The 23,961-nt window shown below is 41.6% G+C and overlaps 31 non-coding genes across 31 annotated transcripts; 15 read left to right on the top strand and 16 right to left on the bottom strand.

Annotated features, from left to right (window-relative positions):
* Positions 1 to 540: 540 nt before the first annotated feature.
* Positions 541 to 613, bottom strand: trnak-uuu (transfer RNA lysine (anticodon UUU)). The gene has a single exon. It is a non-coding gene; the product is annotated as a tRNA-Lys (tRNA).
* Positions 614 to 781: 168 nt separating this feature from the next.
* On the top strand, positions 782 to 853 carry trnaw-cca (transfer RNA tryptophan (anticodon CCA)). Its single transcript has one exon. It is a non-coding gene; the product is annotated as a tRNA-Trp (tRNA).
* A 991-nt stretch (positions 854 to 1,844) lies between these two features.
* trnak-uuu (transfer RNA lysine (anticodon UUU)) lies at positions 1,845 to 1,917 on the bottom strand. The gene has a single exon. It is a non-coding gene; the product is annotated as a tRNA-Lys (tRNA).
* Positions 1,918 to 2,085: 168 nt separating this feature from the next.
* trnaw-cca (transfer RNA tryptophan (anticodon CCA)) lies at positions 2,086 to 2,157 on the top strand. Its single transcript has one exon. It is a non-coding gene; the product is annotated as a tRNA-Trp (tRNA).
* A 992-nt stretch (positions 2,158 to 3,149) lies between these two features.
* Positions 3,150 to 3,222, bottom strand: trnak-uuu (transfer RNA lysine (anticodon UUU)). Its single transcript has one exon. It is a non-coding gene; the product is annotated as a tRNA-Lys (tRNA).
* Positions 3,223 to 4,451: 1,229 nt separating this feature from the next.
* Positions 4,452 to 4,524, bottom strand: trnak-uuu (transfer RNA lysine (anticodon UUU)). Its single transcript has one exon. It is a non-coding gene; the product is annotated as a tRNA-Lys (tRNA).
* Positions 4,525 to 4,685: 161 nt separating this feature from the next.
* Positions 4,686 to 4,757, top strand: trnaw-cca (transfer RNA tryptophan (anticodon CCA)). The gene has a single exon. It is a non-coding gene; the product is annotated as a tRNA-Trp (tRNA).
* A 570-nt stretch (positions 4,758 to 5,327) lies between these two features.
* trnak-uuu (transfer RNA lysine (anticodon UUU)) lies at positions 5,328 to 5,400 on the bottom strand. The gene has a single exon. It is a non-coding gene; the product is annotated as a tRNA-Lys (tRNA).
* Positions 5,401 to 5,567: 167 nt separating this feature from the next.
* Positions 5,568 to 5,639, top strand: trnaw-cca (transfer RNA tryptophan (anticodon CCA)). Its single transcript has one exon. It is a non-coding gene; the product is annotated as a tRNA-Trp (tRNA).
* A 991-nt stretch (positions 5,640 to 6,630) lies between these two features.
* Positions 6,631 to 6,703, bottom strand: trnak-uuu (transfer RNA lysine (anticodon UUU)). Its single transcript has one exon. It is a non-coding gene; the product is annotated as a tRNA-Lys (tRNA).
* A 168-nt stretch (positions 6,704 to 6,871) lies between these two features.
* On the top strand, positions 6,872 to 6,943 carry trnaw-cca (transfer RNA tryptophan (anticodon CCA)). Its single transcript has one exon. It is a non-coding gene; the product is annotated as a tRNA-Trp (tRNA).
* Positions 6,944 to 9,237: 2,294 nt separating this feature from the next.
* trnak-uuu (transfer RNA lysine (anticodon UUU)) lies at positions 9,238 to 9,310 on the bottom strand. Its single transcript has one exon. It is a non-coding gene; the product is annotated as a tRNA-Lys (tRNA).
* A 161-nt stretch (positions 9,311 to 9,471) lies between these two features.
* Positions 9,472 to 9,543, top strand: trnaw-cca (transfer RNA tryptophan (anticodon CCA)). Its single transcript has one exon. It is a non-coding gene; the product is annotated as a tRNA-Trp (tRNA).
* Positions 9,544 to 10,534: 991 nt separating this feature from the next.
* On the bottom strand, positions 10,535 to 10,607 carry trnak-uuu (transfer RNA lysine (anticodon UUU)). The gene has a single exon. It is a non-coding gene; the product is annotated as a tRNA-Lys (tRNA).
* Positions 10,608 to 10,775: 168 nt separating this feature from the next.
* Positions 10,776 to 10,847, top strand: trnaw-cca (transfer RNA tryptophan (anticodon CCA)). Its single transcript has one exon. It is a non-coding gene; the product is annotated as a tRNA-Trp (tRNA).
* Positions 10,848 to 11,838: 991 nt separating this feature from the next.
* Positions 11,839 to 11,911, bottom strand: trnak-uuu (transfer RNA lysine (anticodon UUU)). The gene has a single exon. It is a non-coding gene; the product is annotated as a tRNA-Lys (tRNA).
* Positions 11,912 to 12,079: 168 nt separating this feature from the next.
* On the top strand, positions 12,080 to 12,151 carry trnaw-cca (transfer RNA tryptophan (anticodon CCA)). The gene has a single exon. It is a non-coding gene; the product is annotated as a tRNA-Trp (tRNA).
* Positions 12,152 to 13,142: 991 nt separating this feature from the next.
* trnak-uuu (transfer RNA lysine (anticodon UUU)) lies at positions 13,143 to 13,215 on the bottom strand. Its single transcript has one exon. It is a non-coding gene; the product is annotated as a tRNA-Lys (tRNA).
* Positions 13,216 to 13,383: 168 nt separating this feature from the next.
* Positions 13,384 to 13,455, top strand: trnaw-cca (transfer RNA tryptophan (anticodon CCA)). Its single transcript has one exon. It is a non-coding gene; the product is annotated as a tRNA-Trp (tRNA).
* A 991-nt stretch (positions 13,456 to 14,446) lies between these two features.
* On the bottom strand, positions 14,447 to 14,519 carry trnak-uuu (transfer RNA lysine (anticodon UUU)). Its single transcript has one exon. It is a non-coding gene; the product is annotated as a tRNA-Lys (tRNA).
* Positions 14,520 to 14,687: 168 nt separating this feature from the next.
* Positions 14,688 to 14,759, top strand: trnaw-cca (transfer RNA tryptophan (anticodon CCA)). The gene has a single exon. It is a non-coding gene; the product is annotated as a tRNA-Trp (tRNA).
* A 1,232-nt stretch (positions 14,760 to 15,991) lies between these two features.
* Positions 15,992 to 16,063, top strand: trnaw-cca (transfer RNA tryptophan (anticodon CCA)). Its single transcript has one exon. It is a non-coding gene; the product is annotated as a tRNA-Trp (tRNA).
* A 991-nt stretch (positions 16,064 to 17,054) lies between these two features.
* Positions 17,055 to 17,127, bottom strand: trnak-uuu (transfer RNA lysine (anticodon UUU)). Its single transcript has one exon. It is a non-coding gene; the product is annotated as a tRNA-Lys (tRNA).
* A 168-nt stretch (positions 17,128 to 17,295) lies between these two features.
* On the top strand, positions 17,296 to 17,367 carry trnaw-cca (transfer RNA tryptophan (anticodon CCA)). The gene has a single exon. It is a non-coding gene; the product is annotated as a tRNA-Trp (tRNA).
* A 990-nt stretch (positions 17,368 to 18,357) lies between these two features.
* On the bottom strand, positions 18,358 to 18,430 carry trnak-uuu (transfer RNA lysine (anticodon UUU)). Its single transcript has one exon. It is a non-coding gene; the product is annotated as a tRNA-Lys (tRNA).
* A 150-nt stretch (positions 18,431 to 18,580) lies between these two features.
* Positions 18,581 to 18,652, top strand: trnaw-cca (transfer RNA tryptophan (anticodon CCA)). Its single transcript has one exon. It is a non-coding gene; the product is annotated as a tRNA-Trp (tRNA).
* Positions 18,653 to 19,643: 991 nt separating this feature from the next.
* trnak-uuu (transfer RNA lysine (anticodon UUU)) lies at positions 19,644 to 19,716 on the bottom strand. Its single transcript has one exon. It is a non-coding gene; the product is annotated as a tRNA-Lys (tRNA).
* Positions 19,717 to 21,202: 1,486 nt separating this feature from the next.
* trnak-uuu (transfer RNA lysine (anticodon UUU)) lies at positions 21,203 to 21,275 on the bottom strand. Its single transcript has one exon. It is a non-coding gene; the product is annotated as a tRNA-Lys (tRNA).
* Positions 21,276 to 21,443: 168 nt separating this feature from the next.
* trnaw-cca (transfer RNA tryptophan (anticodon CCA)) lies at positions 21,444 to 21,515 on the top strand. Its single transcript has one exon. It is a non-coding gene; the product is annotated as a tRNA-Trp (tRNA).
* Positions 21,516 to 22,761: 1,246 nt separating this feature from the next.
* On the bottom strand, positions 22,762 to 22,834 carry trnak-uuu (transfer RNA lysine (anticodon UUU)). Its single transcript has one exon. It is a non-coding gene; the product is annotated as a tRNA-Lys (tRNA).
* Positions 22,835 to 23,002: 168 nt separating this feature from the next.
* On the top strand, positions 23,003 to 23,074 carry trnaw-cca (transfer RNA tryptophan (anticodon CCA)). The gene has a single exon. It is a non-coding gene; the product is annotated as a tRNA-Trp (tRNA).
* Positions 23,075 to 23,961: the final 887 nt, after the last annotated feature.

Here is a 23,961-nt window from a genome sequence, read left to right as displayed (position 1 = left end):
ATTGAGTTTCTAATGGGTTAGGATCCAGATTCAACAAACTTTGCCGGTACTATTAGGATGTATTCGTCTGCATGTTTTGACCTCCTTTGAGCCAGTGTATTACTGAACACAATGCGCCAACAAAACAGAGTTTTTGGGATATAAAGAGGGACTTTCTCTGACAAAACAAACCTTTATTGTGGAGCTGGGACTCTTGTGACTGCAACCAGATGAAGATGTTCAAAGGTAAGTGATTCATTTTATCGCTATTTATGACTTTTGTGACTCGTCTACTTGGTTGGAATATGTTTTTGTAAGTGGGGCGCTGTCCTCAGATAATCGCATGGTAGGCTTTCGCAGTAAATCCTATTTGAAATGTGACAAAGCGGCTGGATTAACAAGAAGTTAATCTTTAAACCGATGTATAACACTTGTATTTTTGTGAATGTTTATATTGACTATTTCTATATTTTGAATTTGGCGCTCTGCAATTTCACCGGATGTTGTCGAGGTGGGTTGCTAGCAGAACACCTGCGCCAGAAAAGGTAAACATTAAAGCAACGCCCAAACAGGGACTTGAACCCTGGACCCTCAGATTAAAAGTCTGATGCTCTACCGACTGAGCTATCTGGGCTCTGCGTCTGCTTATTTTCATACACTTAACCTGCCGGGCAGAGGCACGCGCTGATGGGGGTGGCATTGTCAGATGGTTCATTTCCCCAGAGAACCAGGCCTCCATTCCAAATTATACACTCATTAAAATCTGAACTAGGCATCCTCTCCAAAGATGTTAAATTCCAATGACCTCGTGGCGCAATGGTAGCGCGTCTGACTCCAGATCAGAAGGTTGCGTGTTCAACTCACGTCGTGGTCATGGTTTTTATGTGTGCAATCTCTGCCGCCTATACTCAGTGAATCAGCACAAGTACCAATGTGGCTTTACAGTACTAATCTCGCACAGAAACGAACAAACCAATGCTGCTTTTGATGAAAATTGTCTCTCACAAAAACCTGTCACACTGCAAAATCCTAAATGAAATCATGTGATTGTCAGTCTTCGAACAGGGAGTTTAATGTATGCTTGGGGGCAGTTTTTTGATGCCTGGATGAGAAACGTTCCCAAAGTAAACTGCCTGTTACTCAGGCCCAGAAACTAGGATATGCATATAAATGGTAGATTTGGATAGAACACACTCTACAGTTTCCAGAACTGTTAAAATAATGTCTCTGAGTATAACAGAACTGATATGGCAGGCAAAAACCTGAAGAAAAGTTATCCAGGAGGTGGGATTTTTTTGATGTGGGTAGTTTTCAATTGAATGCCTATTGAGTTTCTAATGGGTTAGGATCCAGATTCAACAAACTTTGCCGGTACTATTAGGATGTATTCGTCTGCATGTTTTGACCTCCTTTGAGCCAGTGTATTACTGAACACAATGCGCCAACAAAACAGAGTTTTTGGGATATAAAGAGGGACTTTCTCTGACAAAACAAACCTTTATTGTGGAGCTGGGACTCTTGTGACTGCAACCAGATGAAGATGTTCAAAGGTAAGTGATTCATTTTATCGCTATTTATGACTTTTGTGACTCGTCTACTTGGTTGGAATATGTTTTTGTAAGTGGGGCGCTGTCCTCAGATAATCGCATGGTAGGCTTTCGCAGTAAATCCTATTTGAAATGTGACAAAGCGGCTGGATTAACAAGAAGTTAATCTTTAAACCGATGTATAACACTTGTATTTTTGTGAATGTTTATATTGACTATTTCTATATTTTGAATTTGGCGCTCTGCAATTTCACCGGATGTTGTCGAGGTGGGTTGCTAGCAGAACACCTGCGCCAGAAAAGGTAAACATTAAAGCAACGCCCAAACAGGGACTTGAACCCTGGACCCTCAGATTAAAAGTCTGATGCTCTACCGACTGAGCTATCTGGGCTCTGCGTCTGCTTATTTTCATACACTTAACCTGCCGGGCAGAGGCACGCGCTGATGGGGGTGGCATTGTCAGATGGTTCATTTCCCCAGAGAACCAGGCCTCCATTCCAAATTATACACTCATTAAAATCTGAACTAGGCATCCTCTCCAAAGATGTTAAATTCCAATGACCTCGTGGCGCAATGGTAGCGCGTCTGACTCCAGATCAGAAGGTTGCGTGTTCAACTCACGTCGTGGTCATGGTTTTTATGTGTGCAATCTCTGCCGCCTATACTCAGTGAATCAGCACAAGTACCAATGTGGCTTTACAGTACTAATCTCGCACAGAAACGAACAAACCAATGCTGCTTTTGATGAAAATTGTCTCTCACAAAAACCTGTCACACTGCAAAATCCTAAATGAAATCATGTGATTGTCAGTCTTCGAACAGGGAGTTTAATGTATGCTTGGGGGCAGTTTTTTGATGCCTGGATGAGAAACGTTCCCAAAGTAAACTGCCTGTTACTCAGGCCCAGAAACTAGGATATGCATATAAATGGTAGATTTGGATAGAACACACTCTACAGTTTCCAGAACTGTTAAAATAATGTCTCTGAGTATAACAGAACTGATATGGCAGGCAAAAACCTGAAGAAAAGTTATCCAGGAGGTGGGATTTTTTTGATGTGGGTAGTTTTCAATTGAATGCCTATTGAGTTTCTAATGGGTTAGGATCCAGATTCAACAAACTTTGCCGGTACTATTAGGATGTATTCATCTGCATGTTTTGACCTCCTTTGAGCCAGTGTATTACTGAACACAATGCGCCAACAAAACAAGAGTTTTTGGGATATAAAGAGGGACTTTCTCTGACAAAACAAACCTTTATTGTGGAGCTGGGACTCTTGTGACTGCAACCAGATGAAGATGTTCAAAGGTAAGTGATTCATTTTATCGCTATTTATGACTTTTGTGACTCGTCTACTTGGTTGGAATATGTTTTTGTAAGTGGGGCGCTGTCCTCAGATAATCGCATGGTAGGCTTTCGCAGTAAATCCTATTTGAAATGTGACAAAGCGGCTGGATTAACAAGAAGTTCATCTTTAAGCCGATGTATAGCACTTGTATTTTTGTGAATGTTTATATTGACTATTTCTATATTTTGAATTTGGCGCTCTGCAATTTCACCGGATGTTGTCGAGGTGGGTTGCTAGCAGAACACCTGCGCCAGAAAAGGTAAACATTAAAGCAACGCCCAAACAGGGACTTGAACCCTGGACCCTCAGATTAAAAGTCTGATGCTCTACCGACTGAGCTATCTGGGCTCTGGATCTGCTTATTTTCAGACACTTAACCTGCCGGCAGAGGCACGTGCTGATGGGGGTGGCATTGTCAGATGGTTCATTTCCCCAGAGAACCAGGCCTCCATTCCAAATTATACACTCCTTAAAATCTGAACTAGGCATTCTCTCCAAAGATGTTAAATGTCAATGACCTCGTGGCGCAATGGTAGCGCGTCTGACTCCAGATCAGAAGGTTGCGTGTTCAACTCACGTCGTGGTAATGGTTTTTATGTGTGCAATCTCTGCCGCCTTTACTCAGTGAATCAGCACAAGTACCAATGTGGCTTTACAGTACTAATCTCGCACAGAAACGAACAAACCAATGCTGCTTTTGATGAAAATTGTCTCTCACAAAAACCTGTCACACTGCAAAATCTTAAATGAAATCATGTGATTGTCAGTCTTCGAACAGGGAGTTTAATGTATGCTTGGGGGCAGTTTTTTGATGCCTGGATGAGAAACGTTCCCAAAGTAAACTGCCTGTTACTCAGGCCCAGAAACTAGGATATGCATATAAATTGTATATTTGGATAGAACACACTCTACAGTTTCCAGAACTGTTAAAATAATGTCTCTGAGTATAACAGAACTGATATGGCAGGCAAAAACCTGAAGAAAAGTTATCCAGGAGGTGGGATTTTTTTGATGTGGGTAGTTTTCAATTGAATGCCTATTGAGTTTCTAATGGGTTAGGATCCAGATTCAACAAACTTTGCCGGTACTATTAGGATGTATTCGTCTGCATGTTTTGACCTCCTTTGAGCCAGTGTATTACTGAACACAATGCGCCAACAAAACAGAGTTTTGGGATATAAAGAGGGACTTTCTCTGACAAAACAAACCTTTATTGTGGAGCTGGGACTCTTGTGACTGCAACCAGATGAAGATGTTCAAAGGTAAGTGATTCATTTTATCGCTATTTATGACTTTTGTGACTCGTCTACTTGGTTGGAATATGTTTTTGTAAGTGGGGCGCTGTCCTCAGATAATCGCATGGTAGGCTTTCGCAGTAAATCCTATTTGAAATGTGACAAAGCGGCTGGATTAACAAGAAGTTAATCTTTAAACCGATGTATAACACTTGTATTTTTGTGAATGTTTATATTGACTATTTCTATATTTTGAATTTGGCGCTCTGCAATTTCACCGGATGTTGTCGAGGTGGGTTGCTAGCAGAACACCTGCGCCAGAAAAGGTAAACATTAAAGCAATGCCCAAACAGGGACTTGAACCCTGGACCCTCAGATTAAAAGTCTGATGCTCTACCGACTGAGCTATCTGGGCTCTACATCTGCTTATTTTCATACACTTAACCTGCCGGGCAGAGGCACGTGCTGATGGGGGTGGCATTGTCAGATGGTTCATTTCCCCAGAGAACCAGGCCTCCATTCCAAATTATACACTCATTAAACTAGGCATCCTCTCCAAAGATGTTAAATGCCAATGACCTCGTGGCGCAATGGTAGCGTGTCTGACTCCAGATCAGAAGGTTGCGTGTTCAACTCACGTCGTGGTCATGGTTTTTATTTGTGCAATCTCTGCCTCCTTTACTCAGTGAATCAGCACAAGTACCAATGTGGCTTTACAGTACTAATCTCGCACAGAAACGAACAAACCAATGCTGCTTTTGATGAAAATTGTCTCTCACAAAAACCTGTCACACTGCAAAATCTTAAATGAAATCATGTGATTGTCAGTCTTCGAACAGGGAGTTTAATGTATGCTTGGGGGCAGTTTTTTGATGCCTGGATGAGAAACGTTCCCAAAGTAAACTGCCTGTTACTCAGGCCCAGAAACTAGGATATGCATATAAATGGTAGATTTGGATAGAACACACTCTACAGTTTCCAGAACTGTTAAAATAATGTCTCTGAGTATAACAGAACTGATATGGCAGGCAAAAACCTGAAGAAAAGTTATCCAGGAGGTGGGATTTTTTTGATGTGGGTAGTTTTCAATTGAATGCCTATTGAGTTTATATTGACTATTTCTATATTTTGAGTTTGGCGCTCTGCAATTTCACCGGATGTTGTCGAGGTGGGTTGCTAGCAGAACACCTGCGCCAGAAAAGGTAAACATTAAAGCAACGCCCAAACAGGGACTTGAACCCTGGACCCTCAGATTAAAAGTCTGATGCTCTACCGACTGAGCTATCTGGGCTCTGGATCTGCTTATTTTCAGACACTTAACCTGCCGGCAGAGGCACGTGCTGATGGGGGTGGCATTGTCAGATGGTTCATTTCCCCAGAGAACCAGGCCTCCATTCCAAATTATACACTCATTAAAATCTGAACTAGGCATTCTCTCCAAAGATGTTAAATTCCAATGACCTCGTGGCGCAATGGTAGCGCGTCTGACTCCAGATCAGAAGGTTGCGTGTTCAACTCACGTCGTGGTCATGGTTTTTATGTGTGCAATCTCTGCCGCCTATACTCAGTGAATCAGCACAAGTACCAATGTGGCTTTACAGTACTAATCTCGCACAGAAACGAACAAACCAATGCTGCTTTTGATGAAAATTGTCTCTCACAAAAACCTGTCACACTGCAAAATCCTAAATGATATCATGTGATTGTCAGTCTTCGAACAGGGAGTTTAATGTATGCTTGGGGGCAGTTTTTTGATGCCTGGATGAGAAACGTTCCCAAAGTAAACTGCCTGTTACTCAGGCCCAGAAACTAGGATATGCATATAAATGGTAGATTTGGATAGAACACACTCTACAGTTTCCAGAACTGTTAAAATAATGTCTCTGAGTATAACAGAACTGATATGGCAGGCAAGAACCTGAAGAAAAGTTATCCAGGAGGTGGGATTTTTTTGATGTGGGTAGTTTTCAATTGAATGCCTATTGAGTTTCTAATGGGTTAGGATCCAGATTCAACAAACTTTGCCGGTACTATTAGGATGTATTCGTCTGCATGTTTTGACCTCCTTTGAGCCAGTGTATTACTGAACACAATGCGCCAACAAAACAGAGTTTTTGGGATATAAAGAGGGACTTTCTCTGACAAAACAAACCTTTATTGTGGAGCTGGGACTCTTGTGACTGCAACCAGATGAAGATGTTCAAAGGTAAGTGATTCATTTTATCGCTATTTATGACTTTTGTGACTCGTCTACTTGGTTGGAATATGTTTTTGTAAGTGGGGCGCTGTCCTCAGATAATCGCATGGTAGGCTTTCGCAGTAAATCCTATTTGAAATGTGACAAAGCGGCTGGATTAACAAGAAGTTAATCTTTAAACCGATGTATAACACTTGTATTTTTGTGAATGTTTATATTGACTATTTCTATATTTTGAATTTGGCGCTCTGCAATTTCACCGGATGTTGTCGAGGTGGGTTGCTAGCAGAACACCTGCGCCAGAAAAGGTAAACATTAAAGCAACGCCCAAACAGGGACTTGAACCCTGGACCCTCAGATTAAAAGTCTGATGCTCTACCGACTGAGCTATCTGGGCTCTGCGTCTGCTTATTTTCATACACTTAACCTGCCGGGCAGAGGCACGCGCTGATGGGGGTGGCATTGTCAGATGGTTCATTTCCCCAGAGAACCAGGCCTCCATTCCAAATTATACACTCATTAAAATCTGAACTAGGCATCCTCTCCAAAGATGTTAAATTCCAATGACCTCGTGGCGCAATGGTAGCGCGTCTGACTCCAGATCAGAAGGTTGCGTGTTCAACTCACGTCGTGGTCATGGTTTTTATGTGTGCAATCTCTGCCGCCTATACTCAGTGAATCAGCACAAGTACCAATGTGGCTTTACAGTACTAATCTCGCACAGAAACGAACAAACCAATGCTGCTTTTGATGAAAATTGTCTCTCACAAAAACCTGTCACACTGCAAAATCTTAAATGAAATCATGTGATTGTCAGTCTTCGAACAGGGAGTTTAATGTATGCTTGGGGGCAGTTTTTTGATGCCTGGATGAGAAACGTTCCCAAAGTAAACTGCCTGTTACTCAGGCCCAGAAACTAGGATATGCATATAAATGGTAGATTTGGATAGAACACACTCTACAGTTTCCAGAACTGTTAAAATAATGTCTCTGAGTATAACAGAACTGATATGGCAGGCAAAAACCTGAAGAAAAGTTATCCAGGAGGTGGGATTTTTTTGATGTGGGTAGTTTTCAATTGAATGCCTATTGAGTTTCTAATGGGTTAGGATCCAGATTCAACAAACTTTGCCGGTACTATTAGGATGTATTCATCTGCATGTTTTGACCTCCTTTGAGCCAGTGTATTACTGAACACAATGCGCCAACAAAACAAGAGTTTTTGGGATATAAAGAGGGACTTTCTCTGACAAAACAAACCTTTATTGTGGAGCTGGGACTCTTGTGACTGCAACCAGATGAAGATGTTCAAAGGTAAGTGATTCATTTTATCGCTATTTATGACTTTTGTGACTCGTCTACTTGGTTGGAATATGTTTTTGTAAGTGGGGCGCTGTCCTCAGATAATCGCATGGTAGGCTTTCGCAGTAAATCCTATTTGAAATGTGACAAAGCGGCTGGATTAACAAGAAGTTCATCTTTAAGCCGATGTATAGCACTTGTATTTTTGTGAATGTTTATATTGACTATTTCTATATTTTGAATTTGGCGCTCTGCAATTTCACCGGATGTTGTCGAGGTGGGTTGCTAGCAGAACACCTGCGCCAGAAAAGGTAAACATTAAAGCAACGCCCAAACAGGGACTTGAACCCTGGACCCTCATATTAAAAGTCTGATGCTCTACCGACTGAGCTATCTGGGCTCTGGATCTGCTTATTTTCAGACACTTAACCTGCCGGCAGAGGCACGTGCTGATGGGGGTGGCATTGTCAGATGGTTCATTTCCCCAGAGAACCAGGCCTCCATTCCAAATTATACACTCCTTAAAATCTGAACTAGGCATTCTCTCCAAAGATGTTAAATGTCAATGACCTCGTGGCGCAATGGTAGCGCGTCTGACTCCAGATCAGAAGGTTGCGTGTTCAACTCACGTCGTGGTAATGGTTTTTATGTGTGCAATCTCTGCCGCCTTTACTCAGTGAATCAGCACAAGTACCAATGTGGCTTTACAGTACTAATCTCGCACAGAAACGAACAAACCAATGCTGCTTTTGATGAAAATTGTCTCTCACAAAAACCTGTCACACTGCAAAATCTTAAATGAAATCATGTGATTGTCAGTCTTCGAACAGGGAGTTTAATGTATGCTTGGGGGCAGTTTTTTGATGCCTGGATGAGAAACGTTCCCAAAGTAAACTGCCTGTTACTCAGGCCCAGAAACTAGGATATGCATATAAATTGTATATTTGGATAGAACACACTCTACAGTTTCCAGAACTGTTAAAATAATGTCTCTGAGTATAACAGAACTGATATGGCAGGCAAAAACCTGAAGAAAAGTTATCCAGGAGGTGGGATTTTTTTGATGTGGGTAGTTTTCAATTGAATGCCTATTGAGTTTCTAATGGGTTAGGATCCAGATTCAACAAACTTTGCCGGTACTATTAGGATGTATTCGTCTGCATGTTTTGACCTCCTTTGAGCCAGTGTATTACTGAACACAATGCGCCAACAAAACAGAGTTTTGGGATATAAAGAGGGACTTTCTCTGACAAAACAAACCTTTATTGTGGAGCTGGGACTCTTGTGACTGCAACCAGATGAAGATGTTCAAAGGTAAGTGATTCATTTTATCGCTATTTATGACTTTTGTGACTCGTCTACTTGGTTGGAATATGTTTTTGTAAGTGGGGCGCTGTCCTCAGATAATCGCATGGTAGGCTTTCGCAGTAAATCCTATTTGAAATGTGACAAAGCGGCTGGATTAACAAGAAGTTAATCTTTAAACCGATGTATAACACTTGTATTTTTGTGAATGTTTATATTGACTATTTCTATATTTTGAATTTGGCGCTCTGCAATTTCACCGGATGTTGTCGAGGTGGGTTGCTAGCAGAACACCTGCGCCAGAAAAGGTAAACATTAAAGCAATGCCCAAACAGGGACTTGAACCCTGGACCCTCAGATTAAAAGTCTGATGCTCTACCGACTGAGCTATCTGGGCTCTACATCTGCTTATTTTCATACACTTAACCTGCCGGGCAGAGGCACGTGCTGATGGGGGTGGCATTGTCAGATGGTTCATTTCCCCAGAGAACCAGGCCTCCATTCCAAATTATACACTCATTAAACTAGGCATCCTCTCCAAAGATGTTAAATGCCAATGACCTCGTGGCGCAATGGTAGCGTGTCTGACTCCAGATCAGAAGGTTGCGTGTTCAACTCACGTCGTGGTCATGGTTTTTATGTGTGCAATCTCTGCCGCCTATACTCAGTGAATCAGCACAAGTACCAATGTGGCTTTACAGTACTAATCTCGCACAGAAACGAACAAACCAATGCTGCTTTTGATGAAAATTGTCTCTCACAAAAACCTGTCACACTGCAAAATCCTAAATGAAATCATGTGATTGTCAGTCTTCGAACAGGGAGTTTAATGTATGCTTGGGGGCAGTTTTTTGATGCCTGGATGAGAAACGTTCCCAAAGTAAACTGCCTGTTACTCAGGCCCAGAAACTAGGATATGCATATAAATGGTAGATTTGGATAGAACACACTCTACAGTTTCCAGAACTGTTAAAATAATGTCTCTGAGTATAACAGAACTGATATGGCAGGCAAAAACCTGAAGAAAAGTTATCCAGGAGGTGGGATTTTTTTGATGTGGGTAGTTTTCAATTGAATGCCTATTGAGTTTCTAATGGGTTAGGGTCCAGATTCAACAAACTTTGCCGGTACTATTAGGATGTATTCGTCTGCATGTTTTGACCTCCTTTGAGCCAGTGTATTACTGAACACAATGCGCCAACAAAACAGAGTTTTTGGGATATAAAGAGGGACTTTCTCTGACAAAACAAACCTTTATTGTGGAGCTGGGACTCTTGTGACTGCAACCAGATGAAGATGTTCAAAGGTAAGTGATTCATTTTATCGCTATTTATGACTTTTGTGACTCGTCTACTTGGTTGGAATATGTTTTTGTAAGTGGGGCGCTGTCCTCAGATAATCGCATGGTAGGCTTTCGCAGTAAATCCTATTTGAAATGTGACAAAGCGGCTGGATTAACAAGAAGTTAATCTTTAAACCGATGTATAACACTTGTATTTTTGTGAATGTTTATATTGACTATTTCTATATTTTGAATTTGGCGCTCTGCAATTTCACCGGATGTTGTCGAGGTGGGTTGCTAGCAGAACACCTGCGCCAGAAAAGGTAAACATTAAAGCAACGCCCAAACAGGGACTTGAACCCTGGACCCTCAGATTAAAAGTCTGATGCTCTACCGACTGAGCTATCTGGGCTCTGCGTCTGCTTATTTTCATACACTTAACCTGCCGGGCAGAGGCACGCGCTGATGGGGGTGGCATTGTCAGATGGTTCATTTCCCCAGAGAACCAGGCCTCCATTCCAAATTATACACTCATTAAAATCTGAACTAGGCATCCTCTCCAAAGATGTTAAATGTCAATGACCTCGTGGCGCAATGGTAGCGCGTCTGACTCCAGATCAGAAGGTTGTGTGTTCAACTCACGTCGTGGTCATGGTTTTTATGTGTGCAATCTCTGCCGCCTTTACTCAGTGAATCAGCACAAGTACCAATGTGGCTTTACAGTACTAATCTCGCACAGAAACGAACAAACCAATGCTGCTTTTGATGAAAATTGTCTCTCACAAAAACCTGTCACGCTGCAAAATCTTAAATGAAATCATGTGATTGTCAGTCTTCGAACAGGGAGTTTAATGTATGCTTGGGGGCAGTTTTTTGATGCCTGGATGAGAAACGTTCCCAAAGTAAACTGCCTGTTACTCAGGCCCAGAAACTAGGATATGCATATAAATGGTAGATTTGGATAGAACACACTCTACAGTTTCCAGAACTGTTAAAATAATGTCTCTGAGTATAACAGAACTGATATGGCAGGCAAAAACCTGAAGAAAAGTTATCCAGGAGGTGGGATTTTTTTGATGTGGGTAGTTTTCAATTGAATGCCTATTGAGTTTCTAATGGGTTAGGGTCCAGATTCAACAAACTTTGCCGGTACTATTAGGATGTATTCGTCTGCATGTTTTGACCTCCTTTGAGCCAGTGTATTACTGAACACAATGCGCCAACAAAACAGAGTTTTTGGGATATAAAGAGGGACTTTCTCTGACAAAACAAACCTTTATTGTGGAGCTGGGACTCTTGTGACTGCAACCAGATGAAGATGTTCAAAGGTAAGTGATTCATTTTATCGCTATTTATGACTTTTGTGACTCGTCTACTTGGTTGGAATATGTTTTTGTAAGTGGGGCGCTGTCCTCAGATAATCGCATGGTAGGCTTTCGCAGTAAATCCTATTTGAAATGTGACAAAGCGGCTGGATTAACAAGAAGTTAATCTTTAAACCGATGTATAACACTTGTATTTTTGTGAATGTTTATATTGACTATTTCTATATTTTGAATTTGGCGCTCTGCAATTTCACCGGATGTTGTCGAGGTGGGTTGCTAGCAGAACACCTGCGCCAGAAAAGGTAAACATTAAAGCAACGCCCAAACAGGGACTTGAACCCTGGACCCTCAGATTAAAAGTCTGATGCTCTACCGACTGAGCTATCTGGGCTCTGCGTCTGCTTATTTTCATACACTTAACCTGCCGGGCAGAGGCACGCGCTGATGGGGGTGGCATTGTCAGATGGTTCATTTCCCCAGAGAACCAGGCCTCCATTCCAAATTATACACTCATTAAAATCTGAACTAGGCATCCTCTCCAAAGATGTTAAATGTCAATGACCTCGTGGCGCAATGGTAGCGCGTCTGACTCCAGATCAGAAGGTTGTGTGTTCAACTCACGTCGTGGTCATGGTTTTTATGTGTGCAATCTCTGCCGCCTTTACTCAGTGAATCAGCACAAGTACCAATGTGGCTTTACAGTACTAATCTCGCACAGAAACGAACAAACCAATGCTGCTTTTGATGAAAATTGTCTCTCACAAAAACCTGTCACGCTGCAAAATCTTAAATGAAATCATGTGATTGTCAGTCTTCGAACAGGGAGTTTAATGTATGCTTGGGGGCAGTTTTTTGATGCCTGGATGAGAAACGTTCCCAAAGTAAACTGCCTGTTACTCAGGCCCAGAAACTAGGATATGCATATAAATGGTAGATTTGGATAGAACACACTCTACAGTTTCCAGAACTGTTAAAATAATGTCTCTGAGTATAACAGAACTGATATGGCAGGCAAAAACCTGAAGAAAAGTTATCCAGGAGGTGGGATTTTTTTGATGTGGGTAGTTTTCAATTGAATGCCTATTGAGTTTCTAATGGGTTAGGGTCCAGATTCAACAAACTTTGCCGGTACTATTAGGATGTATTCGTCTGCATGTTTTGACCTCCTTTGAGCCAGTGTATTACTGAACACAATGCGCCAACAAAACAGAGTTTTTGGGATATAAAGAGGGACTTTCTCTGACAAAACAAACCTTTATTGTGGAGCTGGGACTCTTGTGACTGCAACCAGATGAAGATGTTCAAAGGTAAGTGATTCATTTTATCGCTATTTATGACTTTTGTGACTCGTCTACTTGGTTGGAATATGTTTTTGTAAGTGGGGCGCTGTCCTCAGATAATCGCATGGTAGGCTTTCGCAGTAAATCCTATTTGAAATGTGACAAAGCGGCTGGATTAACAAGAAGTTAATCTTTAAACCGATGTATAACACTTGTATTTTTGTGAATGTTTATATTGACTATTTCTATATTTTGAATTTGGCGCTCTGCAATTTCACCGGATGTTGTCGAGGTGGGTTGCTAGCAGAACACCTGCGCCAGAAAAGGTAAACATTAAAGCAACGCCCAAACAGGGACTTGAACCCTGGACCCTCAGATTAAAAGTCTGATGCTCTACCGACTGAGCTATCTGGGCTCTGCGTCTGCTTATTTTCATACACTTAACCTGCCGGGCAGAGGCACGCGCTGATGGGGGTGGCATTGTCAGATGGTTCATTTCCCCAGAGAACCAGGCCTCCATTCCAAATTATACACTCATTAAAATCTGAACTAGGCATCCTCTCCAAAGATGTTAAATGTCAATGACCTCGTGGCGCAATGGTAGCGCGTCTGACTCCAGATCAGAAGGTTGTGTGTTCAACTCACGTCGTGGTCATGGTTTTTATGTGTGCAATCTCTGCCGCCTTTACTCAGTGAATCAGCACAAGTACCAATGTGGCTTTACAGTACTAATCTCGCACAGAAACGAACAAACCAATGCTGCTTTTGATGAAAATTGTCTCTCACAAAAACCTGTCACGCTGCAAAATCTTAAATGAAATCATGTGATTGTCAGTCTTCGAACAGGGAGTTTAATGTATGCTTGGGGGCAGTTTTTTGATGCCTGGATGAGAAACGTTCCCAAAGTAAACTGCCTGTTACTCAGGCCCAGAAACTAGGATATGCATATAAATGGTAGATTTGGATAGAACACACTCTACAGTTTCCAAAACTGTTAAAATAATGTCTCTGAGTATAACAGAACTGATATGGCAGGCAAAAACCTGAAGAAAAGTTATCCAGGAGGTGGGATTTTTTTGATGTGGGTAGTTTTCAATTGAATGCCTATTGAGTTTCTAATGGGTTAGGGTCCAGATTCAACAAACTTTGCCGGTACTATTAGGATGTATTCGTCTGCATGTTTTGACCTCCTTTGAGCCAGTGTATTACTGAACACAATGCGCCAACAAAACAGAGTTTTTGGGATATAAAGAGGGACTTTCTCTGACAAAACAAACCTTTATTGTGGAGCTGGGACTCTTGTGACTGCAACCAGATGAAGATGTTCAAAGGTAAGTGATTAATTTTATCGCTATTTATGACTTTTGTGACTCGTCTACTTGGTTGGAATATGTTTTTGTAAGTGGGGCGCTGTCCTCAGATAATCGCATGGTAGGCTTTCGCAGTAAATCCTATTTGAAATGTGACAAAGCGGCTGGATTAACAAGAAGTTAATCTTTAAACCGATGTATAACACTTGTATTTTTGTGAATGTTTATATTGACTATTTCTATATTTTGAATTTGGCGCTCTGCAATTTCACCGGATGTTGTCGAGGTGGGTTGCTAGCAGAACACCTGCGCCAGAAAAGGTAAACATTAAAGCAACGCCCAAACAGGGACTTGAACCCTGGACCCTCAGATTAAAAGTCTGATGCTCTACCGACTGAGCTATCTGGGCTCTGCGTCTGCTTATTTTCATACACTTAACCTGCCGGGCAGAGGCACGCGCTGATGGGGGTGGCATTGTCAGATGGTTCATTTCCCCAGAGAACCAGGCCTCCATTCCAAATTATACACTCATTAAAATCTGAACTAGGCATCCTCTCCAAAGATGTTAAATGTCAATGACCTCGTGGCGCAATGGTAGCGCGTCTGACTCCAGATCAGAAGGTTGTGTGTTCAACTCACGTCGTGGTCATGGTTTTTATGTGTGCAATCTCTGCCGCCTTTACTCAGTGAATCAGCACAAGTACCAATGTGGCTTTACAGTACTAATCTCGCACAGAAACGAACAAACCAATGCTGCTTTTGATGAAAATTGTCTCTCACAAAAACCTGTCACGCTGCAAAATCTTAAATGAAATCATGTGATTGTCAGTCTTCGAACAGGGAGTTTAATGTATGCTTGGGGGCAGTTTTTTGATGCCTGGATGAGAAACGTTCCCAAAGTAAACTGCCTGTTACTCAGGCCCAGAAACTAGGATATGCATATAAATGGTAGATTTGGATAGAACACACTCTACAGTTTCCAAAACTGTTAAAATAATGTCTCTGAGTATAACAGAACTGATATGGCAGGCAAAAACCTGAAGAAAAGTTATCCAGGAGGTGGGATTTTTTTGATGTGGGTAGTTTTCAATTGAATGCCTATTGAGTTTCTAATGGGTTAGGGTCCAGATTCAACAAACTTTGCCGGTACTATTAGGATGTATTCGTCTGCATGTTTTGACCTCCTTTGAGCCAGTGTATTACTGAACACAATGCGCCAACAAAACAGAGTTTTTGGGATATAAAGAGGGACTTTCTCTGACAAAACAAACCTTTATTGTGGAGCTGGGACTCTTGTGACTGCAACCAGATGAAGATGTTCAAAGGTAAGTGATTCATTTTATCGCTATTTATGACTTTTGTGACTCGTCTACTTGGTTGGAATATGTTTTTGTAAGTGGGGCGCTGTCCTCAGATAATCGCATGGTAGGCTTTCGCAGTAAATCCTATTTGAAATGTGACAAAGCGGCTGGATTAACAAGAAGTTAATCTTTAAACCGATGTATAACACTTGTATTTTTGTGAATGTTTATATTGACTATTTCTATATTTTGAATTTGGCGCTCTGCAATTTCACCGGATGTTGTCGAGGTGGGTTGCTAGCAGAACACCTGCGCCAGAAAAGGTAAACATTAAAGCAACGCTCAAACAGGGACTTGAACCCTGGACCCTCAGATTAAAAGTCTGATGCTCTACCGACTGAGCTATCTGGGCTCTGCTTCTGCTTATTTTCATACACTTAACCTGCCGGGCAGAGGCACGCGCTGATGGGGGTGGCATTGTCAGATGGTTCATTTCCCCAGAGAACCAGGCCTCCATTCCAAATTATACACTCATTAAAATCTGAACTAGGCATCCTCTCCAAAGATGTTAAATTCCAATGACCTCGTGGCGCAATGGTAGCGCGTCTGACTCCAGATCAGAAGGTTGCGTGTTCAACTCACGTCGTGGTCATGGTTTTTATGTGTGCAATCTCTGCCGCCTATACTCAGTGAATCAGCACAAGTACCAATGTGGCTTTACAGTACTAATCTCGCACAGAAACAAACAAACCAATGCTGCTTTTGATGAAAATTGTCTCTCACAAAAACCTGTCACACTGCAAAATCCTAAATGAAATCATGTGATTGTCAGTCTTCGAACAGGGAGTTTAATGTATGCTTGGGGGCAGTTTTTTGATGCCTGGATGAGAAACGTTCCCAAAGTAAACTGCCTGTTACTCAGGCCCAGAAACTAGGATATGCATATAAATGGTAGATTTGGATAGAACACACTCTACAGTTTCCAGAACTGTTAAAATAATGTCTCTGAGTATAACAGAACTGATATGGCAGGCAAAAACCTGAAGAAAAGTTATCCAGGAGGTGGGATTTTTTTGATGTGGGTAGTTTTCAATTGAATGCCTATTGAGTTTCTAATGGGTTAGGGTCCAGATTCAACAAACTTTGCCGGTACTATTAGGATGTATTCGTCTGCATGTTTTGACCTCCTTTGAGCCAGTGTATTACTGAACACAATGCGCCAACAAAACAGAGTTTTTGGGATATAAAGAGGGACTTTCTCTGACAAAACAAACCTTTATTGTGGAGCTGGGACTCTTGTGACTGCAACCAGATGAAGATGTTCAAAGGTAAGTGATTCATTTTATCGCTATTTATGACTTTTGTGACTCGTCTACTTGGTTGGAATATGTTTTTATAAGTGGGGCGCTGTCCTCAGATAATCGCATGGTAGGCTTTCGCAGTAAATCCTATTTGAAATGTGACAAAGCGGCTGGATTAACAAGAAGTTAATCTTTAAACCGATGTATAACACTTGTATTTTTGTGAATGTTTATATTGACTATTTCTATATTTTGAATTTGGCGCTCTGCAATTTCACCGGATGTTGTCGAGGTGGGTTGCTAGCAGAACACCTGCGCCAGAAAAGGTAAACATTAAAGCAACGCCCAAACAGGGACTTGAACCCTGGACCCTCAGATTAAAAGTCTGATGCTCTACCGACTGAGCTATCTGGGCTCTGCGTCTGCTTATTTTCATACACTTAACCTGCCGGGCAGAGGCACGCGCTGATGGGGGTGGCATTGTCAGATGGTTCATTTCCCCAGAGAACCAGGCCTCCATTCCAAATTATACACTCATTAAAATCTGAACTAGGCATCCTCTCCAAAGATGTTAAATTCCAATGACCTCGTGGCGCAATGGTAGCGCGTCTGACTCCAGATCAGAAGGTTGCGTGTTCAACTCACGTCGTGGTCATGGTTTTTATGTGTGCAATCTCTGCCGCCTATACTCAGTGAATCAGCACAAGTACCAATGTGGCTTTACAGTACTAATCTCGCACAGAAACGAACAAACCAATGCTGCTTTTGATGAAAATTGTCTCTCACAAAAACCTGTCACACTGCAAAATCCTAAATGAAATCATGTGATTGTCAGTCTTCGAACAGGGAGTTTAATGTATGCTTGGGGGCAGTTTTTTGATGCCTGGATGAGAAACGTTCCCAAAGTAAACTGCCTGTTACTCAGGCCCAGAAACTAGGATATGCATATAAATGGTAGATTTGGATAGAACACACTCTACAGTTTCCAGAACTGTTAAAATAATGTCTCTGAGTATAACAGAACTGATATGGCAGGCAAAAACCTGAAGAAAAGTTATCCAGGAGGTGGGATTTTTTTGATGTGGGTAGTTTTCAATTGAATGCCTATTGAGTTTCTAATGGGTTAGGATCCAGATTCAACAAACTTTGCCGGTACTATTAGGATGTATTCGTCTGCATGTTTTGACCTCCTTTGAGCCAGTGTATTACTGAACACAATGCGCCAACAAAACAGAGTTTTGGGATATAAAGAGGGACTTTCTCTGACAAAACAAACCTTTATTGTGGAGCTGGGACTCTTGTGACTGCAACCAGATGAAGATGTTCAAAGGTAAGTGATTCATTTTATCGCTATTTATGACTTTTGTGACTCGTCTACTTGGTTGGAATATGTTTTTGTAAGTGGGGCGCTGTCCTCAGATAATCGCATGGTAGGCTTTCGCAGTAAATCCTATTTGAAATGTGACAAAGTGGCTGGATTAACAAGAAGTTAATCTTTAAACCGATGTATAACACTTGTATTTTTGTGAATGTTTATATTGACTATTTCTATATTTTGAATTTGGCGCTCTGCAATTTCACCGGATGTTGTCGAGGTGGGTTGCTAGCAGAACACCTGCGCCAGAAAAGGTAAACATTAAAGCAATGCCCAAACAGGGACTTGAACCCTGGACCCTCAGATTAAAAGTCTGATGCTCTACCGACTGAGCTATCTGGGCTTATTTTCATACACTTAACCTGCCGGGCAGAGGCACGTGCTGATGGGGGTGGCATTGTCAGATGGTTCATTTCCCCAGAGAACCAGGCCTCCATTCCAAATTATACACTCATTAAACTAGGCATCCTCTCCAAAGATGTTAAATGCCAATGACCTCGTGGCGCAATGGTAGCGTGTCTGACTCCAGATCAGAAGGTTGCGTGTTCAACTCACGTCGTGGTCATGGTTTTTATTTGTGCAATCTCTGCCTCCTTTACTCAGTGAATCAGCACAAGTACCAATGTGGCTTTACAGTACTAATCTCGCACAGAAACTAACAAACCAATGCTGCTTTTGATGAAAATTGTCTCTCACAAAAACCTGTCACACTGCAAAATCTTAAATGAAATCATGTGATTGTCAGTCTTCGAACAGGGAGTTTAATGTATGCTTGGGGGCAGTTTTTTGATGCCTGGATGAGAAACGTTCCCAAAGTAAACTGCCTGTTACTCAGGCCCAGAAACTAGGATATGCATATAAATGGTAGATTTGGATAGAACACACTCTACAGTTTCCAGAACTGTTAAAATAATGTCTCTGAGTATAACAGAACTGATATGGCAGGCAAGAACCTGAAGAAAAGTTATCCAGGAGGTGGGATTTTTTTGATGTGGGTAGTTTTCAATTGAATGCCTATTGAGTTTCTAATGGGTTAGGATCCAGATTCAACAAACTTTGCCGGTACTATTAGGATGTATTCGTCTGCATGTTTTGACCTCCTTTGAGCCAGTGTATTACTGAACACAATGCGCCAACAAAACAGAGTTTTTGGGATATAAAGAGGGACTTTCTCTGACAAAACAAACCTTTATTGTGGAGCTGGGACTCTTGTGACTGCAACCAGATGAAGATGTTCAAAGGTAAGTGATTCATTTTATCGCTATTTATGACTTTTGTGACTCGTCTACTTGGTTGGAATATGTTTTTGTAAGTGGGGCGCTGTCCTCAGATAATCGCATGGTAGGCTTTCGCAGTAAATCCTATTTGAAATGTGACAAAGCGGCTGGATTAACAAGAAGTTAATCTTTAAACCGATGTATAACACTTGTATTTTTGTGAATGTTTATATTGACTATTTCTATATTTTGAATTTGGCGCTCTGCAATTTCACCGGATGTTGTCGAGGTGGGTTGCTAGCAGAACACCTGCGCCAGAAAAGGTAAACATTAAAGCAACGCCCAAACAGGGACTTGAACCCTGGACCCTCAGATTAAAAGTCTGATGCTCTACCGACTGAGCTATCTGGGCTCTGCGTCTGCTTATTTTCATACACTTAACCTGCCGGGCAGAGGCACGCGCTGATGGGGGTGGCATTGTCAGATGGTTCATTTCCCCAGAGAACCAGGCCTCCATTCCAAATTATACACTCATTAAAATCTGAACTAGGCATCCTCTCCAAAGATGTTAAATGTCAATGACCTCGTGGCGCAATGGTAGCGCGTCTGACTCCAGATCAGAAGGTTGCGTATTCAACTCACGTCGTGGTCATGGTTTTTATGTGTGCAATCTCTGCCGCCTTTACTCAGTGAATCAGCACAAGTACCAATGTGGCTTTACAGTACTAATCTCGCACAGAAACGAACAAACCAATGCTGCTTTTGATGAAAATTGTCTCTCACAAAAACCTGTCACGCTGCAAAATCTTAAATGAAATCATGTGATTGTCAGTCTTCGAACAGGGAGTTTAATGTATGCTTGGGGGCAGTTTTTTGATGCCTGGATGAGAAACGTTCCCAAAGTAAACTGCCTGTTACTCAGGCCCAGAAACTAGGATATGCATATAAATGGTAGATTTGGATAGAACACACTCTACAGTTTCCAAAACTGTTAAAATAATGTCTCTGAGTATAACAGAACTGATATGGCAGGCAAAAACCTGAAGAAAAGTTATCCAGGAGGTGGGATTTTTTTGATGTGGGTAGTTTTCAATTGAATGCCTATTGAGTTTCTAATGGGTTAGGATCCAGATTGCAGTTCCTATGGCTACCACTAGATGTCAACAGTCTTTAGACATTGGTTTAGACTTGTTTTCTGAAAAATGAAGAAGAATGAGACCTTGCTGTCAGTGGACTGAGGAAGCATGCAGTACTGGTTTGCGCGCGTGACAGAGTGCGCGCCCTTCGTTGTTTTTCATTTCTATTGAATACGCAATTGTCCGGTTGAAAATGTATTATTTAGACAATTGACAACGTGAGGATTAATTATGAACATCGTTTGACATGTTTCAACAAACTTTGCCGGTACTATTAGGATGTATTCGTCTGCATGTTTTGACCTCCTTTGAGCCAGTGTATTACTGAACACAATGCGCCAACAAAACAGAGTTTTTGGGATATAAAGAGGGACTTTCTCGAACAAAACAAACCTTTATTGTGGAGCTGGGACTCTTGTGACTGCAACCAGATGAAGATGTTCAAAGGTAAGTGATTCATTTTATCGCTATTTATGACTTTTGTGACTCGTCTACTTGGTTGGAATATGTTTTTGTAAGTGGGGCGCTGTCCTCAGATAATCGCATGGTAGGCTTTCGCAGTAAATCCTATTTGAAATGTGACAAAGCGGCTGGATTAACAAGAAGTTAATCTTTAAACCGATGTATAGCACTTGTATTTTTGTGAATGTTTATATTGACTATTTCTATATTTTGAATTTGGCGCTCTGCAATTTCACCGGATGTTGTCGAGGTGGGTTGCTAGCAGAACACCTGCGCCAGAAAAGGTAAACATTAAAGCAACGCCCAAACAGGGACTTGAACCCTGGACCCTCAGATTAAAAGTCTGATGCTCTACCGACTGAGCTATCTGGGCTCTGCATCTGCTTATTTTCAGACACTTAACCTGCCGGGCAGAGGCACGTGCTGATGGGGGTGGCATTGTCAGATGGTTCATTTCCCCAGAGAACCAGGCCTCCATTCCAAATTATACACTCATTAAAATCTGAACTAGGCATCCTCTCCAAAGATGTTAAATTTCAATGACCTCGTGGCGCAATGGTAGCGCGTCTGACTCCAGATCAGAAGGTTGTGTGTTCAACTCACGTCGTGGTCATGGTTTTTATGTGTGCAATCTCTGCCGCCTTTACTCAGTGAATCAGCACAAGTACCAATGTGGCTTTACAGTACTAATCTCGCACAGAAACGAACAAACCAATGCTGCTTTTGATGAAAATTGTCTCTCACAAAAACCTGTCACTCTGCAAAATCTTAAATGAAATCATGTGATTGTCAGTCTTCGAACAGGGAGTTTAATGTATGCTTGGGGGCAGTTTTTTGATGCCTGGATGAGAAACGTTCCCAAAGTAAACTGCCTGTTACTCAGGCCCAGAAACTAGGATATGCATATAAATGGTAGATTTGGATAGAACACACTCTACAGTTTCCAAAACTGTTAAAATAATGTCTCTGAGTATAACAGAACTGATATGGCAGGCAAAAACCTGAAGAAAAGTTATCCAGGAGGTGGGATTTTTTTGATGTGGGTAGTTTTCAATTCAATGCCTATTGAGTTTCTAATGGGTTAGGATCCAGATTGCAGTTCCTATGGCTACCACTAGATGTCAACAGTCTTTAGACATTGGTTTAGACTTGTTTTCTGAAAAATGAAGAAGAATGAGACCTTGCTGTCAGTGGACTGAGGAAGCATGCAGTACTGGTTTGCGCGCGTGACAGAGTGCGCGCCCTTCGTTGTTTTTCATTTCTATTGAATACGCAATTGTCCGGTTGAAAATGTATTATTTAGACAATTGACAACGTGAGGATTAATTATGAACATCGTTTGACATGTTTCAACAAACTTTGCCGGTACTATTAGGATGTATTCGTCTGCATGTTTTGACCTCCTTTGAGCCAGTGTATTACTGAACACAATGCGCCAACAAAACAGAGTTTTTGGGATATAAAGAGGGACTTTCTCGAACAAAACAAACCTTTATTGTGGAGCTGGGACTCTTGTGACTGCAACCAGATGAAGATGTTCAAAGGTAAGTGATTCATTTTATCGCTATTTATGACTTTTGTGACTCGTCTACTTGGTTGGAATATGTTTTTGTAAGTGGGGCGCTGTCCTCAGATAATCGCATGGTAGGCTTTCGCAGTAAATCCTATTTGAAATGTGACAAAGCGGCTGGATTAACAAGAAGTTAATCTTTAAACCGATGTATAGCACTTGTATTTTTGTGAATGTTTATATTGACTATTTCTATATTTTGAATTTGGCGCTCTGCAATTTCACCGGATGTTGTCGAGGTGGGTTGCTAGCAGAACACCTGCGCCAGAAAAGGTAAACATTAAAGCAACGCCCAAACAGGGACTTGAACCCTGGACCCTCAGATTAAAAGTCTGATGCTCTACCGACTGAGCTATCTGGGCTCTGCATCTGCTTATTTTCAGACACTTAACCTGCCGGGCAGAGGCACGTGCTGATGGGGGTGGCATTGTCAGATGGTTCATTTCCCCAGAGAACCAGGCCTCCATTCCAAATTATACACTCATTAAAATCTGAACTAGGCATCCTCTCCAAAGATGTTAAATTTCAATGACCTCGTGGCGCAATGGTAGCGCGTCTGACTCCAGATCAGAAGGTTGTGTGTTCAACTCACGTCGTGGTCATGGTTTTTATGTGTGCAATCTCTGCCGCCTTTACTCAGTGAATCAGCACAAGTACCAATGTGGCTTTACAGTACTAATCTCGCACAGAAACGAACAAACCAATGCTGCTTTTGATGAAAATTGTCTCTCACAAAAACCTGTCACTCTGCAAAATCTTAAATGAAATCATGTGATTGTCAGTCTTCGAACAGGGAGTTTAATGTATGCTTGGGGGCAGTTTTTTGATGCCTGGATGAGAAACGTTCCCAAAGTAAACTGCCTGTTACTCAGGCCCAGAAACTAGGATATGCATATAAATGGTAGATTTGGATAGAACACACTCTACAGTTTCCAAAACTGTTAAAATAATGTCTCTGAGTATAACAGAACTGATATGGCAGGCAAAAACCTGAAGAAAAGTTATCCAGGAGGTGGGATTTTTTTGATGTGGGTAGTTTTCAATTCAATGCCTATTGAGTTTCTAATGGGTTAGGATCCAGATTGCAGTTCCTATGGCTACCACTAGATGTCAACAGTCTTTAGACATTGGTTTAGACTTGTTTTCTGAAAAATGAAGAAGAATGAGACCTTGCTGTCAGTGGACTGAGGAAGCATGCAGTACTGGTTTGCGCGCGTGACAGAGTGCGCGCCCTTCGTTGTTTTTCATTTCTATTGAATACGCAATTGTCCGGTTGAAAATGTATTATTTAGACAATTGACAACGTGAGGATTAATTATGAACATCGTTTGACATGTTTCAACAAACTTTGCCGGTACTATTAGGATGTATTCGTCTGCATGTTTTGACCTCCTTTGAGCCAGTGTATTACTGAACACAATGCGCCAACAAAACAGAGTTTTTGGGATATAAAGAGGGACTTTCTCGAACAAAACAAACCTTTATTGTG

The sequence above is a fragment of the Oncorhynchus mykiss genome, chromosome 28 (genome assembly GCF_057628025.1).
Source record: "Oncorhynchus mykiss isolate SJ-2025 chromosome 28, ASM5762802v1, whole genome shotgun sequence".
In the NCBI taxonomy this organism is placed as follows: domain Eukaryota; kingdom Metazoa; phylum Chordata; class Actinopteri; order Salmoniformes; family Salmonidae; genus Oncorhynchus; species Oncorhynchus mykiss.
This window is presented reverse-complemented; position numbering and strand designations above follow the sequence as displayed.